General features: G+C 45.9%; 1 long non-coding RNA gene across 4 annotated transcripts in view; it reads right to left on the bottom strand.

The window, feature by feature from the left end:
* LOC121077206 overlaps positions 1–15,026 on the bottom strand; it is an 84,869-nt gene that overhangs the window by 13,350 nt on the left and 56,493 nt on the right. For 2 of the 4 annotated variants that reach the window (XR_005823949.1, XR_005823950.1), the window contains exons 1-2: positions 14,290–14,416; positions 1,023–1,151 (exon numbers count right to left, since the gene is read on the bottom strand). This is a non-coding gene — a long non-coding RNA (uncharacterized LOC121077206). Of the gene's footprint in view, positions 1–1,022; positions 1,152–2,112; positions 2,241–14,289; positions 14,417–15,026 lie in introns of those variants that run through there. The other 2 variants (XR_005823951.1, XR_005823952.1) reach the window with 2 other exon arrangements.

Here is a 15,026-nt window from a genome sequence, read left to right as displayed (position 1 = left end):
CCACCTACAAACAACAGATCTGCTGCTGCCACTGCTCCAAGAGTCTTGTACTATCAGTGAACATCTCTAAGCAGGAAGGCCAGCAGGCTTTATCCCAATGCATCTGAGCTACTATGACTACAGATATTTTTTTGTTCACCTTTTTTGTAATCCTATTAAAACTCCTTACCTTAACGATATAACCACTAGATGCTCTGTACTTTGTAGTATAGTATAAAGAAATCACATACACTAATCACAGGAATCAGCCTTGGACAAAAAGGATGATGGAAGATGCAAAAATATCTGTTAGATTGAATGATTTTAGATTGAGTGTCCTATCTGTTGTTTCCTATTGCTGCTTTCTTGGTAGTAGCAGTTTATGGAAGAACTTTGGACAACTCATTCAGTCTTTACACATCCCTAGAGGTGGCTGGAGCACTGGTAGCTCCTGGACAAACAGCTGTCAGTACCTTCTATATGCACTTCTCACTGCAGGTTTCATGAAATCCCGTCAAGACAAAGCCAGGAAAACAACTTCCCTCCAAGAGCTCTACCCACTATATTATTAAGGCCTTAAAGGTTAAAAATAAATAAATAAATGGATAAATCCAACAGATAATTCCTTCACTGCTAGATTTGTAACAGAAGCTGCCCACATCTCTCAGATCCCTGGGTACGTATGCAGATGTTTCAGCCATATGCAACAACATATGGCACGCTTCTTGCAAGAACTAGTCATTTTTGCTGCGTGAGGCTCCAAACTCACAAAAATCATAAACACGGAGCATCCCAGCCTGCTTAGGACAGAGAGGACATCTCTGCTGCCTTCATTTCCCCCTGCCTGACTAGCTGCCCACCAGCTGAGCACTATATTCAGCTCCTTCCCTCTCTCACCCTGGTACAATTCAGGCTCCGCAGCAAACACCTCCCTTGCAGACCAGAGTGGAGGCAGCCCACGCTCCATCCTCATGGGCTCACTGAAGGGTGTGCTCCATGCCCTGCCCCACCTGGTGACAAAGGACCCAAGAGCTTCTCCTCACCTTCACCCCTGGGTCAGGGGACTTTGCTCCACCACGAGCAGCCGTGTTGTTAGCCAACGACGTTAGAAGCAGACACCTTTTATCTCAGTCCAACAGCCCGGTGTTTGATCACAGTGCCTGGTGCCTCTGCTGGAAGATCAATAGGAACAAATTAAGTGCTGCTCAGCCTCTGCTGATCAGATCCCCTCCCTGCCCCAGACATCCCCATGTCAGAAGGGACCGATTGCATACAGCCTCCTTCCAGACACCCTTAGCAGCAGTGCACGTGTGGACAGCCACCAGCTGAACAGCGAGTCTCAAAGCTCCAGGCGTTTCTCCCTTCTGATCAGTGACTGGCTTCTGCATTTGTGAAAGTTATTTGTAGGGCAAAGAGATTTTTCTGGATGTCAGAAGAAAAGTCCCTAGCTCAGATGAAATTCAATACAAGCGCATGAGATTGAAAAGGTCATGGTTGTTAGACTGGACAAAATTTAATTCTTTTTGGTTACAACAGTGAGAGAGGGAAAGAGAAGCTTGGGAATTCCAGCCTGACTCGAAGGAAATATGAAAAGGGATACAGACGATATTTTAATCTTATAAAACAAAAAGCAGACCGGCATGCTTCGCAATGTAACATCACAAGCAAGTTTCAAATTTTTACAAATTTCCCCAAACAGAAAAATCAGAGTAACTGCTGGGACTAGGGAGACTTAGTCCAAGAAGCCTGGAGTGGCCACACACCTCACGTACACTGGGGAGGACCAAAGCCCTTACAACAAAAAGCCTGCCCCAAACAGTTTGGTGGCCGATCCACTGGGCCCACATTTCTGTGGAGCTGTAACTGAACCACGTAGCTTCAGCCAGGTAAAAGTGGATGGTTTTGACTGATGTGACAAACACAAAACAGCTCCGTCTTAAACCGAAGCCTTCCTGGGTATTTTGATTTGCAAAACTGTTACGACTGAACACGTACCCCATTCTAAAACATCCATTCAAACTTTGGCAGCTTCCCTGGGGCTTAGGGTTTCATTTCCTACTTGCTCTACACAACTCGTAAGTGTTGATGCTTTCCCATACACAAATACAGTTTACCAATTCCTTAAACACAAACCTATCATTTGCAGTGCAAATATGAACTGGAGCATAAACAGAGCACTAAAAAGCATGAATTCTTGAGATTTTAGTTCCTCGAAGTACTGACTTATTACTGCAAAACCATGGGTACTCTGCTCACAGACAAGTTTCTGTCTTCAAATGCCTGTCAAAAGCAGAAATTATTCAATTAATGTGGCTTTCTGCAAAGCCACAGCTATTTCAAACCTCTGTTGGAAATTTATTGAAAGAAATGTCAGCGTTTACATGTAGGAGAGAATGTTTGTTTTGGAGGGGAAAAAAAAATCAGAGCTGCAAAGATATGAAAGGATAAAAGCTGTTTATTTTTGGGTTCTGGTTCTCAGTTCCTTGTCTAAATAAGAGACTGCATCTCTAAAGCAAAGCCTGGTTGTGAAGCCCTGAACCTCTGCCCACTCTCTCCTTCTGATCGCAGCATGAAAAGTAGCTGTGGATGACACAGGGCTGTGAATCAGTACTGTGCTCATTTGAGAGTACAGGAGCAGCAGATTTAGCTACAGAAACAGAAGAATACCTCTAAGCTAGTGCTACCCCATCCCCGACACCACTGCTCACTGATGCCCAGTTCACTCTGCTTGTCGGAGCCTGCCAGCCCCCCTGCTATGGGGCAGAGGAAAAAGCCCTAAGTCACAATACGTACATTAAGGGAAATGACTTGGTTAAGTCACTACACTGTGGAGCTTGGAAATTTGCTTGCCGAGGAGTTTGGCCTTGAGGTTATCGCTGCAGTCTCCTCTCCCTGCACCCTGAGGCAGCAGCATCTGCTCCGGATGAAAGCAAAGGAGAGGCTCTAGTTATCAGGGGGGCAATTGCTTGTAAAACCAGAGCAACAGCTCGGTGCAAACTACAGTAGCACTTCGACTCAACCTTGGGACTTATTAAAATTTGTTTCCGTAATTTGGTATATTTTGTCCACTATGAGTCCTGAAAAGCCTCAGATACATAACCATCAAATCAACGAGACATAAAGGTTATTTCCAAGGGCATTCACAGGCCTCCCCTAGACAAGCACATGGGAACGAACTCTTTGCAGCCACCTGTGTAACCTCCCAGAGAAGCAGCACCACCGTGGAGAGAAAACAAATACACCCCATGTTTCCATGGCAAGGCAAGTGATTATATGCCTTTTTTTCTTGATCCTTCTGAATCCCCTCCCAGGTTTACCTGCTTCACAGCCACCTGTGTCATATTTTTATAGGCGCAAACGTCCTCATTTTCTTCACGGGGCCTTTCCCCTTTCTCCACAAGCTCATCTGCCTTGCTGCCATCTATCCCCCAGACTCAACCCCTCTCCAAGGCAGCTGCAGGAGGCAGGAGCAGCCCTTCCCTATGCCCACCATGGGGTAGGGCATGCAGGGACCCCAGAAGCAGATGGCACAAGCAGAGAACAGCACAGCCCAGGCTGCCCACCCTACAGTGCCTGCTTCTCCCCAGGTCAGCCCCGTTAATTGATTTGTTCCCAGCTGCGACAGCAGGCATCGGTTTCTCCTGGCCAGGCTCATTATGCTGCCATCAGTACCAATTTGCTACCTGCACGCTGCAGGGAGGCTTGGGGAGCTTGATGGAGACATCTGATCAAAAAGAGCTATTGCCAAGTCCGCATGGCTTCCAGGTGCTGACACGTGCGTCCCTCCCAGCATTTTATTATTTAAACTATTTCTCTTGTTTATGACCTAAAGGCTTAGCAGTTTATATTGCTAGATGAAGAATGCCTCCATCTATTGGAAAATAGGGGGGGAAAAAATAGCACACATTTCAATTTTCTCCCAGGTTCCTCTTGGCATCTCTACAGCTGCTTTCTCACTGCAGATACATAGTAGGAAAAGTCAAGTTTATCTCATTTTTGCAGGAAGAGCTATTGAAACAAGAGGAGGCTTCCTCAGAAGCAAGACCCAGGCCCTGGCTCATGGTCCAACCGGACTTCCCAGCACTGGTGCTCCTCGGGGGCAGCTTCACAACTGCCACCGCAGCCCCAGCGCTCTGGCAGAAGGTAGGCACAGTAGCCACAATTTGCCTACAGCCCATCTCCTGCTGGTGCAAAACCAAACCCCAATTGCATGTTTACCTGCACAGCTTTTAAATTTATTTTTTGTTAAGGATATTGGTAGTAAAGAAAACTGTTCTCAGCCAGAGGACCCCAGACAATGCAGGAGCTGCTACTTCCTTTTCATTCTGCCTACTGGTTTGTAACATACCAAATCCCGAGCACACAAAAGCGAAATCTTCATTCCTGACAGGACAGATACATGCCATGTTTCCGTGCTTACTGACAGCCTTGACACACTGTTAGTGTAATCATTTACATTTTGGCATTCTTGAACAAGAATAAAGCAAGTCAATGACCTCTGCTTGACTCTAAGTTGTTTTCTGCCTCGTCACAACACACAGATTTAGAAGGATAATTACCTCATTACTTCTGGATGACAATCTTGAATTAAACTCTGAGATCTCCACCATCTCTCTCTTTGCAACTGAAATCACTCCAGACACACGAACAGAGAGGGTGATAACAGGAAGGCTTCGCAGGGCTTGTGCCAGCATCCTCACAGAGAGAAAAGGCCGAGAGCCCCCCCGGGCAGGCAGAGAGGGTGCAGAAGCCCCCACAGCATGGATGGGGGCTGGAGCCCACCCTAAAGCTGTGGCAGGCACCAGTCCAGCTGCCCTGGGGAGGAGCACAAAGAGCAAAGAGCTCCTGCTCCCTGAGGCCAGCTCCCCCAGGAAACTGCTGGGCAGATACACCTCGTACACCCTGAGCTCAACCACCACGAACCAGGCTTTCTGCATCACTCCCCACCTTGGGCCACATGTATTTTTGGAGGTGAGTCTTGTCCTCTCTCTCTCTCCATCGGCTCCACGTGCCGGATGCTGCCAGCTGAGCTAGTCTGGAGGAGCTGTGCTGCTGCTGAAGGGTGACAGCTCGGAAGCTTACAGCACCCCAGGGCATGTGGAGAGCCAGGAGTCCCCAAATACCACTAAAACGGGGTAGGGCAGAGCAGCCAGCACAAGCAGCACGCCCTAGAAAAAGGGACTGCAGTCCAGCACGCATTCCTTGACCACCACCCAGGCTCCCAGGTGCCACTGCCCGAGCAGAGCTACTTCAACAGCAAGCAGCTGGGGAATGGAATTGGCTGAGTCCCAAATAGGCCAAATTGGGTCACAGCATGAGTCACTCGCTGCTAGCCAGGAAGAGGCAGGCAACCTGGATGTATTTGGGAACCTGACAGAGGTTAATACCAATGTTATGCTTCAACGTTTGCTGAAAATCCGGTTGTCTCGCGTGCTCCGCACCTTTCCCACTGAGATGGGAGCTGCCCGGTCACCCTGCTCAGCGGATGCGGTGTAACATCTTGTACCAAGCCATGCAATGCTTGCCTGTTTGATCTTGCACGTGCTTTCCATCCAGTAATCCCCCTTCCCTGTGGGTTCCGCAGTGGGTCATCGCTGGGGACTGTTTGTTCAACCATCCTTTTATCAGCAAGAACATCACATGCTCTTGCACATGTTGTCGAGCATGTAATCCAACCCGTGCATACTCCTTCACAAGAGGAGCGTGGCCGGTAACCTCCCCACAGCTTACCACAAGCTCTAGGTCCAGACAAATACACAGCTCAGGTACAAACCCAGGCTCAGGCTCCTGCCCTCCTGCTTAACACACGACCATGCAAGGTGCTCGGTGTCAGCACCACCATCGCTGCCAAAAAGTGCTGAAGATGAAAGGGACAACCCACTAATGGAAATTACTGATCAGCCCCAAAATCTGCACTCCTAACTTCAAAACACAGTAAAGCACCAGCTGTAGCCTTGCCTGACTCAGAGTTCATAGACGTTCAATGTAATATAGATACACTTCTCTTCATTTTTTCTATCATAATTATGAAAATCTATCATAATTTGAAAATAATCGAGGCACATCTTATTCTAGGCAAAAGCCAGTAGTTTGTATTTATATAAGCAGGTGTTGTGTGTCTGCCAGGACAAAGCTGGTTTCAGTTTGGGCTTTTTCCCGGTAAAAAACGTATTATTTCAGTTGCTCTGGATCCACATGGAGCCAGCGTCAGCTAGTCCTCTATATTTATGGTGCTTGATTTAGCCCATACCATTATATATTAATGCAGGCTGCCACTTAGCCAAGGCCAAGATTTAAAGTGTTATTGTGTTTTCCTTTGGATGCTAACTCTTCCCCGAGCGTTCTTGCTAGCACTGCACAAATCAGGCAGTTCATCACTCTCAGGCAATGGTGCTCAGGGCTCCCAGGATCTCGGCCACATTTTTTTCAGTCGTGTTTTGTTGTTGTTTGTTTTTTTACGTCTAAGGCATCAAGCAGAGTTGTGGGATACAGCGGAATGTCAATGGGAAATGGGCTCCGCTTGTTCTTCTAGTACCTACCAGAAGTGCTTTTGTTTTGCTATAAGCTCTAATTATCTGTTTCAGTTGCACCAGTTACATTCCTGATGAGTGAAAGAAATGAGAAATCTGCACGTTCCATTACAGCGTCAGCAAGTTAGCCCTGATTAAAATATATCTGTGTTGTAAAACCAGGCTTGCATTGAACCTGTTACTCCTTCAGCTCTCCAAAATGCAACCAAGAAGTGTCCAAGCACAGCTGCCCAAGGAGAGCACCTTACACATTTAAAAAGGATGAGCACAACTCTCATGTCCTAAAGCCATCCATTTAAGCAGTTGCTGATCTGCAAATAAAATCCATAATGGCTTTTAAAATGTTGCTCAAATTAGTGCTTAATTATCAGCCCTCCTCTGGGAGGTCAGACTGCGTGTTTATTTAAATGATTCCTTTTGCAAGGCTTTGGATGGTCTGGCAGTCTGGGCTACTGAGGTCAGTGGAAATTTAAGCACTGCTGGAAAACTTCAGCATGTGCATGGGGTTGCAAAAGCAGCGCCTGTCGGGGGGAGGCTTGCTCTAAGAGGAGTGTATTTGAGTTGCCAACAGCATTACACCGCTTGCCTCTACCATCCCTTAGATGTAGTAAGGCTACTGACTTAAAACCTCAATTCCCCTTCTTGAGAAGGGAGGAATAAAGCTGGATTTAGAAGAGGAAAAAGGAACTTTTTTTCATGAGCTGGCAAAGGGAGCTGGTGCTGAAAACGGAGCCTGTGATTTTGCTGTGCACTGGTGAAAACTGAGAGGATTGGAGTGCAGTACAGCAGGAGAGGAGACGGCCCAGTCTTGAAGGTTTTCATCAGGAAAACAGCCTTTCCAGGTCTTGTTTTACCTCTCCAGTGAGTCAGTGAAGTTCAAACGACCCAAGAAGAGACTTCAAGGTGATTACAGAGAACTGAAAATAAATCTGGGAGACTGAGTGAGCCAAGGAAAGAGACCTCAGATATCCCAGGCTCTAGAGGACCCTGCTCTTACCAACAATGCTGCCTGCTCCTTGCCCCTCGAGGGTCTGTTGGATCTACAAAGCTCTGAGTTGATGAAGTTTCCATAGATGCCCTTGACTGAACCCACATTCCTCTCAATGCCAACACGTGGGAGTGAAGTTCTAAGAGCTATGGCAGCATTTTGGGTCCTAATCGTTGGGAAATGGTCACCTCGTAACATTTTCAAAGTCCACCTGGAGCTATCCATTCACTTGAGCAGCTTACTTAAAGTACAGCATGTATTCCAATTTTATGCTACATCTACATCAATATGTCTAAAATACCTGTGTAGCAACTGCTGTGATTATTCTGCATGCTAGTTAGTCTATATTTAACATAAAATTAAAAAAGGTTCCAAGAGGACTCAGAGACATGTCTCGTAGCAAAATTAGTTTGTGTGACTCACATTTATTCAAATTAAATACAGAAATAAAGTCAAGAAAGTAATCAAAATAATATTTAGTGGACTCTCAGATGATTAACCAACATATTCAGAGCCAAACTTCTCTATCAGTCTCTTAACCGGTTCGTTAGTTTCTCTTGGCATGAACAATTTTACAAACCTCTAGCTGACCTTGACATTTGAGAAAAGTGAATTCTGACAACACCTTGATTTATACTGGGGAAAACTTATTTGCCAGTGAGCAGTTTGAAATAGGGATTCAAATATTGTTACTTTTGTATTTTTCTTGAACTGAAATTAAAGAATAAAAACATTGCTATACAAACACAAAGCCTTCAGTACTATGAAGTTGAAATTGTTATGAAATAAAAAAAATGAATACTAAGGATTCAAATGGATTTGTTTTTTTGTAAACCACTTAATTTTGAATGACTTCTTTATGAAACTTCACAACCAGATGCAGCACTGAGTAAGGAGCTCTGAAGCTGAGTAACTTACGGGCACATTCCGAACATCTCAATGTATTAATAGCACTGATGACTGTCCCCTGGGCTCATTACTTCCAGAAGTGCCAAACTGGTTCTTTTCCTTGTGTGGATGACAGCTGCTGATATTCAGGGTACTCTGTGACTGTAACAACCAAACATGCCACTTGAGCTTTTGTTTTCACCCACAGTGGCAGGGAAAACAAACAAACAAACCAAACCCCAAGAGAAATTAGGAAATCAAATTCAAAGGCAGTTTAATCCTGCCGTGCTCAGCACACTCTTCGCATGCATCTTCTGCAAATGCTCAGCAAGTAAGGCTACCTGAGAATAAATACAAGATTCAAACACCAGCTTCACTATCTATTCAATCCTGCCCTAGATCAAACCCTGTTTTACAGGACACAGCATGTTAGGTACTCATGCCCTCAATCAATACTCAGTAACTTTCTTCAGACTTTGGGACTTAACACAGGACAACAGCCCTGCCCACAAAATTAAATGAATACTAAAGTGTTTTGCAAAATTGGGACCCAAGTCCTACAGCCGCTCAGTTTCTGCTCACATAATTTCTGACCAAATCCTGACAAACCTGACCATCATTATTTTCATGATCTTATATTAGTTATAGTACTTTGAAAATGTAAAACCATCTTATATTAGTTTCTCATAAATATAAATTGTATTAAAAAGCCAAGTCCTTCACTTCAGTTAAGGTTCCTAAGTGACAGCATTACACTGCCCTATCTCATCACTTACAACAATCCAGACACTTACGAGCAAGAAAATAATTAAGAACATAATAGATCATATACCACCAGCCTAATAAACACATTAAGAAGCAGAAAGCACATTTCAACACAGTAATAACCCAATTACAATTCCAAGGACAGCATACAGGTGGAGGTGGAATTATTTCTACCTTGATTTTGGTACTTCCACATCTGTGCTACCTGTGTGCAGCTGCACTGCCCCATGCCAGCATGAAGGAAGGGGCTTTTTGCCTCCTGCCTCCCTCCAAGCAGGGCTTGCTTTCTTCTCAAGTCTACAGCAACCCCCTCAATGACCCATGACAGTGTCCCCACATGCCGTCGCCCTGACCTTGCTGTAGGAGAGCTTTCTTGGAATATTTCTGAATACTTGTGGCCAGGTGAGGATGTACAAGGGTAGACTGGCTTAGGGCATGCAGCTCCTTTCTCTTTCACGTTTGTGGCATGTGCTGTAGGGATGCACATCAGCTTTCCTTGGCTGTGTGAGATGAAAGGCAGCCTCTCAATCAAGCAAAGGATTTTGGATGTTGGCATCATGAAGAAGAGGAATATTGCAGTGGAAAAGCTACTAGGAATTGTTTTGAATGCACTGCAGCCCTTCATAAAGCTCACTGGTCTCAAAAATGCGTTTCAGACCCTTTAACTGCTGGTTGTGATTCAAAGAGCTTTATTTTTTTGAGTCATTCCTGTAATAAAAAATATATTTACCCAAGACAAAGCTTTAAGAAATATTGCTGACTAACATACCAAGTTTAGCTATGTGAGCCTTTAATTAAAGCAGAAGACTGATAATTTTCTGAGAGCAACGAAGCAGAAATACGTGAAAGACCTTTCTCTTTCGAACACACTGCAAACTAAAGGATCGCAACAACACATTCATCCCTACGGGCAAACAAAAATATCACTATGAGCTATGATATGAACTATTCCACAGGAAACACGCTGCAAGGGTCAACCTAGTCTATCTGGAAAGAGATTTATACTTTAATAAGCTACTTAAGGCAGAAAGAGGCTCTCTCTGGAGGCCAGTTTTGAACACCCCCCCCCCCCCCCAGTGGGATTCACCCCTACTGGGGAGCACTTACGGACACTGCTAGAGCCAGCTGCCATAAATATAGGAAAAATAAGTTTTGTTTGTTTTGTGTGACCCTGAGCCAGTAACATAGCCCCTGCTGATCACGAGGAGCTAGGTGTGGAGGAGCACTGCCGGTATGTCTGGGCCAGGGTAATCTCCTGCAAGAGGGAAGGGAACAAAAGCTGTAGGAAATCTCTCCAACTCGAAGAGTTAGGTGCATGCAATAGATTTCTTTGGTGCTGCCATAATAAATTATAAAGACCACATTCTCGTTGCACTGATGAAGATGATTTCTTTTCTGAAATTATTACTGCCGGACAGTTTCATTTTGCTGTAACAAATCACCCCATGGTAGACAGAGTAAGGAATATCTGCTGGATAATTTCTCTTTCACAGAACTGTTTGGAATAGTTTTGAACAAGAGTTTCCAGTTCAGAGTGATGAAGTGTTCAGACTGAATTCAAACATGAATCATTTTTATACCGTCCTTAAGCCTTTTGAAGAACGCTCATGAAAAAGACTGACTGATGTGCTCACACCTAGCTAGGAGGATCATGTTCTCACTTATCAGCACTGGTACAATTTCAGTAAACATAAGATAAAAAAAAAAAAAGAAAATGCATAGGGTAAGTCATGCTTTGCTTCCTCAGTTCACACCTGACCAGCCACCTAGCCCCCACCTCGAGCCCACTTTGGGAAGGAGCTTGGGCCATACATACATATCAGGGAATGTTCCCCATGTTAGCAACTTATTTTGGAATACTAGACAAAAAAACAAACGGAGAAAGCTCACTTCCACATGGACCAAATGCCTGATTGCTTGCACAGAGCGGCCATCCTCGTAGCGTCTCCTCTTCATCATTCATCTCCTGTAAGCCCTTTTCATAAGCAGGTAGAAAATGAGAAAAATAGCCAAGTGCTGCTTGACAGCGCAAGAGCTTATTAAAAATGATGAGAAGGTTACAATGTAAGACGCCTTATTAAAGAGAAGGGACAACATGTCCTTCTGGGAGCCTGCCACTGCTCCTGATTCATCAGCACATTTCTTCCTCCTAAAGCAAACTATCCCAGCTCTCCTCAACAGCACTCAACGAACAGTGACGGCAAAGGGTGGCTGGATTCATTGCACAAAGGCATAAAACGAGTTCCTCACACTGTGCTTAGCACTGCACGGGACATTAACTGAACAAACCTGAGTAAGTTGCAGCTCAGCAGGATGGGAAGCACCCAAAAAATGGCACACACAATGTGTTCTCGTAAGGAATTGTCCAGGAGATGCCAGGCAGGATTTGAAGCTGGATTTTCCATCTGTGACCTGCCACTTTCACGGCCACAGGACTCAGACCCCAGCTCAGTCCAGGTGGCCCGAGCTGCCCCAAAGCAACTGGGATGCCCAAAGCACCCAGCCCCGCAGTGGGGGCAGCTCATCAGCCTGCTGCATGCCTCAGCCCAGCGATCCTGCCGAGCAACTTGCTGCTCCCCAGGAGTTTCAAAGAAGGTTACTAATTCTGCAAAAACCTGCCTTGAAAATCCTTTCTGGTGCCCCTGAACAGGATTAGTTTCGATGGAGTGCCATCTTGTCACCTCATCTGCCTGAATTTCAGGCAGTTCAGCTCCACATCTGCCTCCCAGTCCCTCGGTTTAGCAGGGCTGTTGGTTCCTGTTATTAACATAACATCTTCACCTTTCCCACCAGCTATTTTTCAATAACTTTGACTTCATCTTTTTTTTCCTTAAGCCTACACCAGGTTTTATTATTTCTTTCTACTCTCATAACTGCAGGTTAAATACCTTCCATGAAAATCAGGCTATAGATCACAGAGCAGAATCACTCGAACTTATCAGGTACTGTACTTGATCAGCTGAACACCGCTCTGACATATGCTTTCCAACAGATTAGTCCCCATAAATTTTAATCTCTCCAAATTAGAATAACGCTAAGCTGGCTTTGGGATCTGGCTCCACTGTGTGAGAGGGACATTTAAAAGCAGGGTTTGAATGGTGCGTAGGTTTTAGAAGGGCTTTTTGGAAAAGGTGAATTACAGCCCCTTCCTCAACTTAAAAATGCTGTTTCCCAGCTAGAGAGGGAAGGAATGGAGAGGGGATTTGCTATATAAAATGCAATTTAAAATGTACGTTATAAGCCCAGTAGCAGGTCCTCTAGTGCCTGATGATACATTTCAGCAAATGACTTAAGCAAAGTTTTGTCCTTTCTGCCAGACCGAGTCCAGCCACAAGACTCCTCCTGTTCAGAAAAATCCTGTTCAGAGGACTAACCTACAGGCAAATGGCAGCAGCACAGTCGCTGCCAGCACCAGCACCATGACAGGACCTTTCAGCTCCTGAGCCTGGCAGCCGGGTACCCTCTCCAGGTGCCCGGACCTGGCCTTTCTGTCAGGGCACTGCCAACAGGATCCCGAGAGGCCGTGCAAATATTCCCAGCCTCTGTGCAGCTGCCAGCAGCAGCATTACTCGCTGTTTGATGACCTTATGTTATTGTTTTACCTTGCAGCATTGCTTGAGAGCCAACAGAAACTTTTGGCAGATGGCCACATCACACGTCCTCGGTGTCCCAAACATGAAATCAGTCCAACTGCCACGGGGTTCTCTTGCTTCAAGCATAGTCCCAGCAGTGGTAAACGTTACTTCATTTCCCAGTGACTGCTTTTAAGTCCTATCACCTTCTCCCAGACATGCAAAAAACAATACCTGAAGAGAGTTTTAAAAGGCACTGATCTTCTCTGGCATTCACATATGCACCATCTAAAAGCATCAGAGTTTAGTCTTAGGTTATCATATTGTATGTTTCAGAGCCTTTGACTCAGTAGAAACAACTGTAACTTCAAGAATATAGAAACAGTAAATCTGTCCGGATACCACGCTATTACTGCGACATAAAACTCAGTGCCCTGAAGCGTCCACAGGACAGGAGTGCCAGCGTGACCCGGGGCCCAACACAGTGCAGTGCCCCAAAAGGGTTGTGCCAGTTTGTGGCACCTCCTGCTGGGGTGGAAGCTCAGATTCAGGGATTGTGCGTGGGATGTTTAAGCTTTCACTGTGACATGGCAGAAACGTGCATCTCTTCTGCCAGCACACCGCAGCTCTTGTATCACCAGCTGAGTGGTGGCTGCTCATAAAAACATGCTATCAGTCACAAACCTATGGTCTCGTGCATTACCGTGTAAGAGTGCTGTAACAGAGGAATGAGACTTTTTGCAGTATTTCTGTTCAGTTAGGCAAGTATCAGGTGCCAAAATGAGGTGGTTCCAGCACTGCAGCCATTCCAGGACAGCCCCTCCGGCTGCATTTTTGCATATACAGCAAACAAAAAATGTGGCCCCATACGGACGGTTTGCTACTTGCCATATTTAATATTTACTATTAAAACACCAGGAGAAACAAGGCTTCTGCAATGTAAAGCTGTGGCTTTCCTCCTCCCGGTCCGTTCTTTTGTTTCTTGCCCAGTCCCTGCCTTGACCTGTTTGTGGTGCTGCTCATTTGCAGCCTCTCCCTCTCCCTGCAGCACACCCACACCCCGCTCATCACTCACCTGATATCAGTCTCCATCCCACAAGGCTTAAATCATTAATAAGTCAACTGCCCACAAGAGTACGCTGGCATGCCGTGCTCTCAGCTTTCAGCAGCTGCTGTGTTTTGCATGGAGCAGATGAAAGCTGAAGGAAGACTTCAACTCAGATCTTCTGGGTCCCAGAAGCACCACAGAGCTGCCTGCTAGTGCAGGACAGGGTCACCGTGCCTCCTGTTCTTCCCCTCACCCTCTTTGCTATTAGCTTTTGATAAAAACAAACAAAAAATGAAAAAACATTTTTTAGAAGAAAGAATGTGGTTACACTGCTTCAGCTGAGCGGGGATCCTGTATGCGCACCCACTTCTCAGGAAGCCTTACCCCATGCGTCTGCTGCTCATTACAAGGGCACAGACCCAAATCTCAGCTGTTCCCTGCCTGCTTTTCACTCCCCATAATGTGAGGAACCACTCAGCAGCCTCCAGGACTCCCCAGGTGCCCATGGCTCCCGCTCACCTCCATCGCTCAGCCAGGGGGACGAAGCAGCTGCACCACAGACCTGCAGTCGCCTGCACTCAGCCGGACACACTGCCTTTGAAGCCAGAGGAAATGTAGCACAGCATCCCCCACCCCGCAGCCCTCTGTCCCAGCCCAGGGCATGCAGTTTGCTCTGGTATCTCCAAAAACAAGCTCCTTGCTTCAAGCTGCAGTGAATTTCTAAGCAGGTGCTGGCCCCAGTCCTGCTGGAGGTGGAGCTACCTTGCATGGATGAGAAAACACTCCTGCAGCAGGACCACGCGGCTATTTTCTGCTCTCCCACGTCCCAAAAGACTCTTCTGGGGGCAGTTATCAGCCTCAGACCTGCCATCTGCCAACAAACCTTGCTGCTCCACTGCACAGATGTGCTGACGTCGCTCTAAAATAAACAAAATAAAGTCTGATTTGTTTTCTAACTGCTAAACTGACTGCTTTTTGGAGTTGGCTGCTGGTTTTCCATAAAATCCAACCTGTCTAGGGGTCAATACTGGAAAAAAAAAAAAGTAATTCCAGATGATCTTCAATCAAGGTGACCAGCACACGGAGAAGTCACCTCCCCCAGCTAAAGCACTGCCTAGCTCTTGCAGCGAACCCCCCAGTTCAGCCAAGCACCAACCACTCGACCACTGGAATGCTTGGAGTGGGAACAGGTTTTCCGACCCTATCGCATTTGAGACTTTGAAGATTTTCCATATTCTAGAACAGAAGACAGTCAA

This window comes from Cygnus olor, chromosome 13 (assembly GCF_009769625.2).
Source record: "Cygnus olor isolate bCygOlo1 chromosome 13, bCygOlo1.pri.v2, whole genome shotgun sequence".
NCBI lineage: Eukaryota > Metazoa > Chordata > Aves > Anseriformes > Anatidae > Cygnus > Cygnus olor.
The sequence above is the reverse complement of the archived record's forward strand: the minus strand, read 5'-3'. Positions and strand labels throughout refer to the sequence as shown.